Below are 11,263 nucleotides of genomic sequence, written 5' to 3'. Positions count from 1 at the left end.
CAACATGGGTGAGCAGGTCTTAAATGATAAAGCCACTTTAACAAGCCCTAAGCCTTTGAATCTCTTCCTCTACATTAAACCAAGGCTTGTTGGGCATTTCCAGTTTGCTCATGGTGGGTCATCTTTTGGTCCATGTTCTAGCCATTCAATGAGGCAAACTGTTAGAGCTCTTTCTAATTTTTGATTTGCAAAGTTAAATTCAGAATTTCCACTTTGTGATTCCAAATCCATAAATTAGGCATGATTCTAACTTATGTTTATCCCCACATCCTTTGCATTTGTTCCTACACATGTCCCCAGACACTATCTGTATAAATTAGAAAACTCTAGCTCTTTTAGAGTGCAGTACAACTCACTTTAAGGGTCCTGCTGGTATTTGAGTCTAATTATCTGTTTAAAAACAAAGGGGAGTGGTGGGGTGGGTCCTAAGGAAAATCAGCACTGTTTCGCATGGCAGTTGCCTCAGGGGAGGTCATTACAGTTCTCTCAGGCAGTGCAGTGTTAATCATCTCAGACAGAGGTGGAAAGTCTAATACCACTGTGAGTGGAGAGGTCAGTATCACTGGGAGTGCGATGCTGCTGCCACTAGGGGTTGGGGGTCACTTCTGTTTGAGCTGGGAAGACCACTTCTGCTGGAGGTGGGATGGCTAATTGGAGATAACTCTTCCACAGGCAAAGACAACTCAAGAGAATTTAAGGGCTCCATACCTATTCTAACTGGCAGGATCCCATTCTTTCCTAATCAATGCCCACTTTAACAGTAGACACCCTGCAAGGCTAAGAGTTCAACTGGGGTTATAATTTAGCCAGTCACAGGATGAGGCTCTACATTTAATTGTCAGCAACGTCTAATCCTGTTGCTACAGGAGATAAGACTCTCCTTCAGGCACACATTGAAGCTCTGGTTCCATTTATATTAAGCTTGAGCTGAGAATCTGAATCCCTGAACTCACCTTTTCTTTCATCACTTTGCTCAGGGACATGAGGAGCATCAAAGTCCTTAGTTTCATGCATTTTCAAAAAAATGTTCAAAAGTAACAAATACAGAATCACCTGGCTCTTTGCTTTGTTTCTTTTAAGTGGTTGATTAGGAGTATCTAATGCAGATCATTTGTGTATCTCTGTAATAGTTCACACCATGGGCTGTTAGAGCTGCTTACTTCCAGACAGTCTTTAGGGTCTTTAAATCTTATCATGTTAGACAGCCAATTCCAGAAACCTCAATTCAGAAAAATTACTCTAAAATTCTGTTTCTCTAAAACTGCTCTCAGTACCACAGTTTGGATTAGTCAGAAAAAAAGAGCCAGTAATATATCAGATTTATTATAAAGATAATTGCATAATTACAGAGGCTGAGAAGTCCCAAGATCTGCCATCTACAAACTGGAGACTCAGGAAAGCCATGGTGTCAGTACAAATACAAAGGCATGAGAACCAGCAGACCCAATGATGTAGATTCCAATTCGAGTGTGAAGATCTTAGAACCACAAGTACTAAGGGAAGCAGAATAATGATATTCCTTTCAATAGGTCAGAAAAGAAAGGCTGAATTCTTGCTTCCTCTGCCTTTTTATTGTATTTAGGCCCTCAAAGAGTGGGGATGCTCACTCACACTGGGGAGGGGAAACTGCTTTACTGAGTCCACCAATTCAAATGCAATTTCATTCAGAAACACCCTCCCAGACACACCCAGAAATAATGTTTAGTCAAATGTCTGGTCACCTAAGATCCATTCAAGTTGACACATAAAATTAACTACCATAGGCACCAATCCCATTATGGGTGCACCACACCCACAAACTCCTCCAAACCCAATTACATGCCAAAGGCCCAACCTCCAAATACCACCACACTGGGGATTAGGTCTTCAACCTGACTGGGGTCGGGGTGGGGAACACACTCAGTCAACAGCAAACATCCTTCGATGGACCTGCTGGGAAGTTCATTTGTGCTGCGTATTTGAGCAGAACAACCTGAAATAAAGTATCTGCCTAGGGTGGTGATAATGAGGATGAACATAAATGGATATAGTCAGCAAGTGTAGGATGTAGAATCGACAATTCTTGGCAATAATTGGATTTGGGAGAGGATGAAATTAAATAAGACCCAGAAGTATGGTGCTGATGGCATATTGCAAGGCATCATGAATAATATATTACAGATTACTAAACTCGCTCACCTTTTTCCCACGTTTCTTCCCTAAAAGTTTGAGAACCTGTGTGTGGACGGAGTCTTTATGCTGAATGATCCAGCTCTACCCTCAAAAGATCTTGATTCTGTTTACTTTCTGAATTTTAATGTTATTATGCCTTTACATATGTTAACATACTAAACAATACTTTGAGAACACAAGCACCGAAAAATCTATCTCAGTTTTCTCGCAGAAGAGACAATTTAGCAAGAAATAGAAGATCAAAGGGAGATGCACAGTGAGACAGAAAAGTGTATTGAAAGTATTTACAGCTTTACAAATCTAATTATTTTTCAAAAGCTCTTCCACAAAGAAAACTGTAGACTTAGTTACTAAGGATCATCTGTATTTGCAAAATGAGCATTATCAAGGAAAAAAAAACACTAAAATTATTGATTACCTATTCTGTGGCAGGAATCCTAGTAGATGAACATTGTCTCTATTTCCCTGAGATATTGTGAGGTGTTTCTATTTTAAAGATAATCATCTAAGGTTGGTAGAGTTTATGTAAATCATCCAAATTCAGGGGAAGGTGCTATCAGAATTTAAATACAAGTTTGCCACTTTACATTAAATATTCATCAGAGAGTAAGACTTTCAGAAGCATTATGAAAAATGTGATTTTAAGTTTTAACCCCCTCAGGTATAAATCTTTAATCTCTAATTAAAAGAAATTAAGTTTCTACATCTAAAAGTTTGGAATCTAGGCAATAATATCATTAAGACAAAAAATGATGTCAAAGCCTCAGGAAAACTTCCTGAGTTGCAGGCTAATGCTAGTTGAACTAATTATAATAATCTTTTAAAAGCTGTCCAAAGTTCTATTACATAATAACTTCTTTCATTTGAATATTACCAATAAATGGCCTATTTAGCAAAATTTGTTACATTTTGATTACCTTAAGTCATTTATTATAAAATATCAGTCTTTATAATAGTTTATCAAAAATCCAAGACAACACTTTCAAATCCACCTTTTCCTCCTCACATACAGAACTTCTCCACACATCACATTTCTTATAGCTCAAAAAGTCAGTTGATATTGGTCAGGTACGCTTTTCATCTCCCAACTTTTGTTGACGTCAAAATATGATAGTTAACTAGTATTAAAGCCATAAAATTCTTACATAGCACAGCACATTAAGCTTTAAATATGGCAATTAAACCACGTAAAAGAAGGTAAGACTCCCATTCTACATAGTCAGAATCAGGTGTTCACCATCCCTATCTGGCCACCATACAGTTGTTCAAAAGGCAGTAGGGGCAACAGGCATTTACTTTGGAAGACACTGAACACAATGATCTGGAAGCATATTATTATGTTACCCAGTCCCAAAACTTCCCACCTTTCTCCAAGGTGGTCTTATAATTGTACAGTGGCAGGTACAGTTAATACAAAATGAAGACAAGACAATTAATCTGTGCAAACATCCTACTCATACTATGTACACATTATGATATTTAAACATATCATAAAAACTTGACATCATCATCCTGGTTTTTCAGTTTAGGTGATCTATCAGTCCTGCACTTGACTGTTATTTCTCTCCTAGTACTGTTAAAACCAAAGATGACCAGGACAACAATCAATGGCCATAGACATCTCACATACAGTTTCTCCCATAATATGGGAAATACTTTAAGTCTAAAATTCCATTGGAAAGATAGTTGATAAAACTATTGTGTTTTCATCCTTTGAAATACATGTTATCTTTGTTTATCCTAGAGGCTTTAATCTAATTATTTTATTCATTGTCACAAAAATAGAAGGGTTGCCATTGGAATACCCATAATTAAGATCATCCATATAACTGCATGATCGTAGTAAAAACAGGAAAGTGACATGCTACATAAAATGGATCTTTCTGTTCAAAAGTGCTCCATCAGGGCAAACTGTGTAATTCTTCTTTTCTTCTAAATCATATACCTTTAGAAACATCTTAAGGTCTATAGTGTCCTCCTTACAGGAATTTGGATCAGACATATTGGTGGTACATTCCAACTCAGTCACTGGTTTTGGAAAAACCCTTAAGCCCTGGACCAGGAATCTGGTCATGATATTTTGGAACCCCATTATTCAGAGTCCAAAGCATGCCTGAAAAGAGCACAGGCAGAAATATATGAAAGACTAGGCAGATGAGCAAGATCAAGTCCCAGCTCTTTGCAGAGTGCCCCAGGAACTCTAAAGTGGTTTGGTGATAGATGAAGAATTTACACTCTTCCAGGCTCTGACTGAATGACTTTTCTTTGTCATGGTGTGTGTGCCTATGGTGAGGGGAGTGGAGGCCATGTAGGTGGCAAGGACAGAGGCATGTCCTGGCTCGAGTGGTACAGACCTGGGACAGCAGCAGAAGGCTGTACAGCTGAGGAACCTCTCCACTGAGGTGTGCACTTGAGCAGATTCCATATGTACCTTTCAATGCTGATTTACAGGCTGGACACTCCAATCAAATGATGTCATAAATTAGGTGGTATTTACCATTCTAGAGTTAACAGAAATTAAGTTCCAGATTAATTAATTATCTTTCTTTAAGAAACAAAAGTAGATAGTGGCTGAGCTGGGATTTAAGCTGTTTTCTGTCTGACTCCAAAAAAGTGCTATTTACTGGTACTTGATACCAATACTGTATTATTAGTTATGACTGTCCTTTTACATTCATTCAATAAACATGTACAGAACTGCTTAGAACCACTGTTCTAAGAAATAGAACACATTAATGAAAAAACAGAAACCTCTACCCTCTTAAGATTGATAATCTAAATTATTCTGAGTTATAACATTATGATCCTATATTATTCTTAAAGATTAAATAATATACTGGAGCTACATATTTTAACTTCCCAAGCTATAGGTTACATAAATCCATGCATAAATCTCTATAACTAGAGCAGAGTCAATATTATTACATTTAAAATTCAATTTTTCAGTTATTTCCAAAATTTAGCTTTAAAATTATACATTTTAACACATAGTATAGAGACAATAGTGAAAAAAATTGTATGTGTATATTTGTGATAATTGGTAATAACTGCAAATCCAAATCAATATAGTAAAGATTTTTAGTATGAAAATATTTTATGCACAATATCACCTATTTATACTTAGCAACCTTGAAGTTTACTAATGTCTTTACATAGTTTTACAGATAAACTATAGAGTCAAAGTGATACCCTACTCATAATAAAAGAAAAAATTTATTCAATATTTGTAGAGACACTGCATTTTAAAAAATAAAAACATTAATATTATTAAAACAGCACTTTCAAAGAAGTAGGAACCTAGATTGATGTCCACTGTTCTCTTTACATTTAAAATTTTTATTCAGTTTATTTAAAAAAACAACAAAACAGTTCACTCATTTCTCCCATTCACCACCACCTCTTGCAATAACTCATTTGTTTTCTCTATGGACATGGTTTGTTTTTCCCTTCAGATTCCAAATATAACAGATCATTTTGTATTTGTCTTTCAGTGTTTGATTTATTCTAATTAGCATAATGTTCTCGAGGTCTATCCCTGGTGTCACTAATGGCAAGATCTCATCTTTTTATGGCTGAATATTATTCCATTGTGTACATACCACAATTTTTTATCCATTCATCCATTAATGGACACTTATGTTGTTTCCATAATTTGGCTATTGTAAATAATGATGCAATGAACATATGGGTGCATATATCTTTTTGAAATAGTGTTTTTGTTTCCTTTGGATAAATACTCAGAAGTGGAACTGATGGATATGATAGTTTTTAATTTTAGTATTTTAATTTTTTCAAGAACCCCCAATACTGTTTTTTAGAGTATGTGAATATACCAATTTACAACCCAACCAACAGTTCTCCACATCCTTACCAACAAATGTTATTTCTTGTCTTTTTGATAATATTCATTCTTACAGGTGTGAGGTAATATCTCATTGTAGTTCTGATTTGCATTTCGCTGATGATTAATAATATTGAGCACCAGACTTCTATATTAAAAACTACAAGACATTTATTAAAGAATTTGGAGAAGACACAAATAAATGAAAAGGTATCCTATGCTCACAGACTGGAAGAACTAATGTTGTTAAACTGTCCTCATTGCCCAAAGCAGTCTATAGATTCAAAGCAATCTCTATCAAAACTCCAATGGCATTTTTTACAGACATAGAACACACAATCCTAAAATTTGTATAGAACCACAAAAGACCACAAATAGGCAAAGATATCTTGAGAAAGAAGGAAAAAGCCAAAGGCATCATGCTTTCTCACTTGAAACTACAAAACAAATCTATAGTTATCAAAAGCAGTTTGGTATTGGCATAAAAACAGACACATATATCAGTGGAACAGAATTGAGAACCCAGAAATAAACCCATGTATATGTAGTCAATTAATTTATGACCAAGGTGCTAAGAATATATGTTGGGAAAACAGTTTCTTTAATAGTGTTGGGAAAATTGGCAGCCACATAAAAAAATAAAACTAGACCACTTACATCTTATACACAAAAATTAACTCCAGATGTTTTAAAGACCTGAACTTAAGACTGAAATCATGAAATTCTTAGAAGAGAACATGGGCAGTAAGCTCTCTGACATATGTCTTGGTGATATTTTTTTAATTTGATGCCAAAATCAAGAAAATCTTGCAAAAGTAAGAAAACCAAAAATAAACAAGTGGGACTACATCAAACTAAAAAGCAAAGGTAACCAAAAACAAAAACAAAAAAAGACAACCTACTAAATAGGAAAAAAAAAATAATTTGCAAATCATATATCTAATAATGGACTAATATCCAAAATATTATCATACAACTCAATAACAAAATAGTCATATTAAAAAATGGGCAGAGGATCTGAATAGACATTTTTTCCAAAGAAGACATACAGATGGCCAACAGGTACATGAAAAGGTCTTTTTTATTTTGTCTTTTATTCTTCATTTTGATAATGTGATGTATCACACTCATTTGCGGATATTGAACCATCTCTTCATCCCTGGAATTGATCCCACATGATCATGCTGTATGATTCTTTTGTTTTTTAATTTGGCTTGCTAATATTTGTTGAGAATTTTTGGATATATGTTCACCAGAGATACTGGCTTGTAATGTTCTTTTTTTGTAGTGTCTTTATTTGGTTTTGGTATTAGGATAATGATGGTCTTGTAGAATGAGTTTGGAGCATCTCTTCCCCTTCTATTTTTTGGAAGGGTCTGAGAAGAATTGGTGTTGATTCTTTGAATGTTTGGTAGAATAAACCAGTGAAGATGTCTGGTCAAGGACTTTTGTTACTTGGGAGGTTTTAGATTACTGACTCAATCTCCTCCCTAGTAGTGGTTTGTTCACATTTTCCATTTCATCATGATTCAGTCTTGGAGGTTGTTTGTCTCTAGGAATTTATCCTTTCTTTCAGGTTGTCAAGTTTGTGGGCATATGATTGTTTGTAGTAGTCTCTTATTATCCTTTTTCTATAGTATCAATTATAAAGTCTCTTTTTTCATTTCTGATTTTATTTGACTTCTCTTTTATCTTGGTGAGTCTAGCCAAAGGTTTGTCAATTTTGTTTATTTTTTCAAAGAACTAGCTCTTAGTTTCACTGATCTTTTCTGTTGCCTTTTTAGTCTATATTTTATTTCTGCTCTAAAACATTATTTCCTTCTTTCTACTAACTTTAGGATAAATTTGTTCTCTTCTAGATCCTTGAAGTGTAAAAATGGGTTGTTTATTTGAGACTTTTCTTCTTTCTGGAGATAGGCATTTATCACTATTAAAATCTTAGAACTTCTTTTGCTGCATCCCAAATTTTGGTATATTACATTTCCATTTTTATTTGTTTTAAGGTATTTTTGATTTCTCTTTTAATTTCTTCTTTGATCCATTTGCTATTTAATAGCATGTTATTTAATCACCAATTTGTAAATTTCCAGGTTTGTCTCATGTAATTAATTTCTAGTCAAACCATCCTAGATGGAAAAGAAGCTTAATATGATTTCAATACTCAAATTTATTAGGACTTATTTCGTGACCTAACATATGATCTATATTGGAAAACGTTTTATGTTCTCTTGAGAAGAATGTGTATTCTGTTGCTTTTGGAGGGAATGTTCTTTAAATATCTGTTAAGTCCACCTGGCCTAACATGTTGTTTAAGGCTGATGTTTCCTTTGATTTTCTGTCTGAGTGATCTATCCATTGATGTATGTGGGCTATTAAAATCTGCTACTATTAATTGTATTGCTTTCTATTTCTCCCTTTAGGTCTGTTAATATTTGCTTTGTATATTTAGGTGCTTCCATGTTGGATACATAAATATTTACAACTGTTACATACTCCTGTTGGATTTATTCCTTTATCATTATGTAACATCCCCTTTTTGTCTTATTGCAGTCTTTGTTTTAAAGTTTATTTTGTCTGACATAAATATAGAACTCCAGCTTTTTTTGGTTTCCATTTGCATGGAATATCTTTTTCTATCTCTTCATTTCAGTCTATGTGTTCTTACATCTAAAGTAGTGTATCATTGGCAGTATTGGGTCTGTTTTTTAATCCATTCAGCCATTCTAGATCTTTTGATTGGAGAATTTAGTCAGTTTACATTTAAAGTAATTATTGATAGTCATGTGCTTATTAGCATTTTGTTAATTGTTTTCTAGCTATTTTTGTAGTTCCTCTCTGTTCCTTTCTTGCTCTCTTGCTCTCCTCCTTTGTGGTTTGATGACTTTCTTTAGTGGTATGCTTATATTCCTTTCTTTTTACCTCTTCTATATTTTCTATAGGTGTTTGCTTTGTGTTTACCACGAGGCTGATATATAACAATCTGTAGCTGTAGCAGTCTATTTTAAATTGATAACAGCTTAAATTTGACACCATTATAAAGCTCAAGATTTTTGCTTTTCCTACTTCTCAAAAAATTAGAAACCTAGATTGATGTTCATTTTTCTCTTCATATTTTTATCACTAGAGACAAATATTATTTCTATATATCAAAAAGGACAATCAAATGCACTTCAAAGAATCCTGGTATCTTTACTGCTTTGTTCTTAGTGACACTGTCAACAATTACTATGTAAATCAAATAAATTCCTTGGATTTCAGACAGGAAGCTGGAATAACATATCCCTTAGGTTGCTTTATTTGTTGGTTCCCTTACTGATTATCTGCTCTCCCAAAGACATTTCTTTAATAATTGATATTCCTGGGGTGGGGGGTTGCCTCTGAATAGCATCATAAATGCAAATAGAACTGAAACTCAAAGACTTGAATATCAACTTATGTGAATCTTTAAGCCCAAAAGAATATTAGACAGTTAATGAAATCTGTATTTTTTGGATCCGTGAGTAGTATTGTCCTTAAGTTTTGTGAATACATGCCCAGGGACAGTAATTCCTAACTTTTGGGAATGAAGGCAACAGGCTCAAATTACTACACATATAGAATTCTCACAATATGCTTATATGCCAAAATCTTAAAAGAGTTCACTTTAATTTTACGAGATGGAAGAATCTGTGTTAAGTATATACCACTTCCTGAAATTATAAAAAGAACACTGGCATAAACTGTTTAATATAGAAGTATTAATATTAATCACTATGTAGTAATGTAACCAGTTTATTAAACATACTGTTCTTCATATGCAAGTCATAAACCAACTTTATTTCTCTTCCCAGTCTCTTCAAATTTACTCATTAACTTGCTTCTGTGTGCTTCTGGGATAAATTCATGAGTAGGTCCCAAGGTATTTCTAAGCCTCAAAATAGTTCCATTTCATGAGGTAAAATGATGAGTTAGTATAATAATCAGAACTCTGAACCTCAATTACATTAAAGCTTCTCTCCTTCTCCTACTGAATGCTGTTACAGGTCTGCAAATCTTCACTTAGTGAAAAGAAAATGTCAACTTATTTCCTCCTTTTCCAAGTCTTCTCTCACTCATCTTCTGGTCCCACAGTCCCCTTTCAAGAGTTAAGTCAGATGAGAGATGATTCAAGGGTGAGGAGTGTAGCCAAATTCTATTTTGATTTTCTATTGGTCCCCTTTGAACCTGGCTGTATATTCCATGCTAACTTTATTTTCTCTGTGTTTTCAGATAATCCCCTCTGATACCCTGGTGAATTCCAACTCCAGCTTTCTTGTTACTGATGTCTTCTCCAGCTGACCTTTTATGCCAGCCCTCATCCTTACTCAGCTTTGGATCTAACAAGACACTCATGTAGTCATCTCAATCCTAGCCCAGTTGGGCAAGGTTCTTTCAGCACCTGACAAATTCTGACCCAAGGGAAATGTGTACCTTTGTCCTGCTCTCTGTTCTGCAACTTCAAGCAAATAATGTTCTTGGCCATAAACCTCAGCTAAATGGGGCCATTTTGTTTTGATCAGTTGTTGACTCCCTCATTGGATGGTCGCAAACTGCAGCAGCAGTACCAGTACAGCACCACCAAGTTTACTGTGTTCCGATCATCACAAATCCAAGCAAGGTCTGTTTTATGCCATTTTCAGAAGAGGATACTGTTACAGACTGAATGTTTTTGCCTCAATCTCCACCAAATTTATATGCTGAAGCCCCAAACCACAAGGTGACAGTATTAGGAAGGGGGGACTTTGGGAGTTAATTTGGGTTAGATTAGGTAGGGTGGGGTCCTCATGATGGCATTAGTGCCCTCATAAGAATAGAAAGAGAGATGTCTCTTTTTCTTTCTTTTTTTTTTTTTTTTTTACATTTTTTATTGATTTATAATCATTTTACAATGTTGTGGAGATATCTTTTTCTCTCTCTCTCCCTTCACATGCACACACCGAGGAAGGGTCATGGGAGGACACAGCCAGAAAGAAGCCACCTGCAAGCCAGAAAGAGAGCCCTCACCAACTCCATATGGGCCAGCACCTTGATCTTAGACTTTCCAGCCTCCAGAACTGTGTGAACTTCATTTGCAGCTTAAGTCGCCTTAAGTCTACAGTACTTTATGGCAGCCCAAGCTAACTAAGACAGATATCAAGGCTCAAAACTCTTGGAAACTTGTCAAAAATATGACAACTAAGTGGCCTGAGTTGGGAGTCAAACCTAGGGCTGTTTGAATAAAACCCCTGTTCT

At 35.1% G+C, this 11,263-nt stretch overlaps 1 pseudogene; it reads right to left on the bottom strand.

Annotated features, from left to right (window-relative positions):
- Window positions 1-3,660: 3,660 nt before the first annotated feature.
- Window positions 3,661-10,384, bottom strand: LOC102506376 (annotated as a pseudogene).
- Between the last annotated feature and the right edge of the window lie 879 nt (window positions 10,385-11,263).

This window comes from Camelus ferus, chromosome 1, assembly GCF_009834535.1.
Source record: "Camelus ferus isolate YT-003-E chromosome 1, BCGSAC_Cfer_1.0, whole genome shotgun sequence".
Lineage (NCBI taxonomy): Eukaryota > Metazoa > Chordata > Mammalia > Artiodactyla > Camelidae > Camelus > Camelus ferus.
Note: the sequence above shows the minus strand (reverse complement) of the source record. Positions and strands in the feature narration are given on the sequence as shown.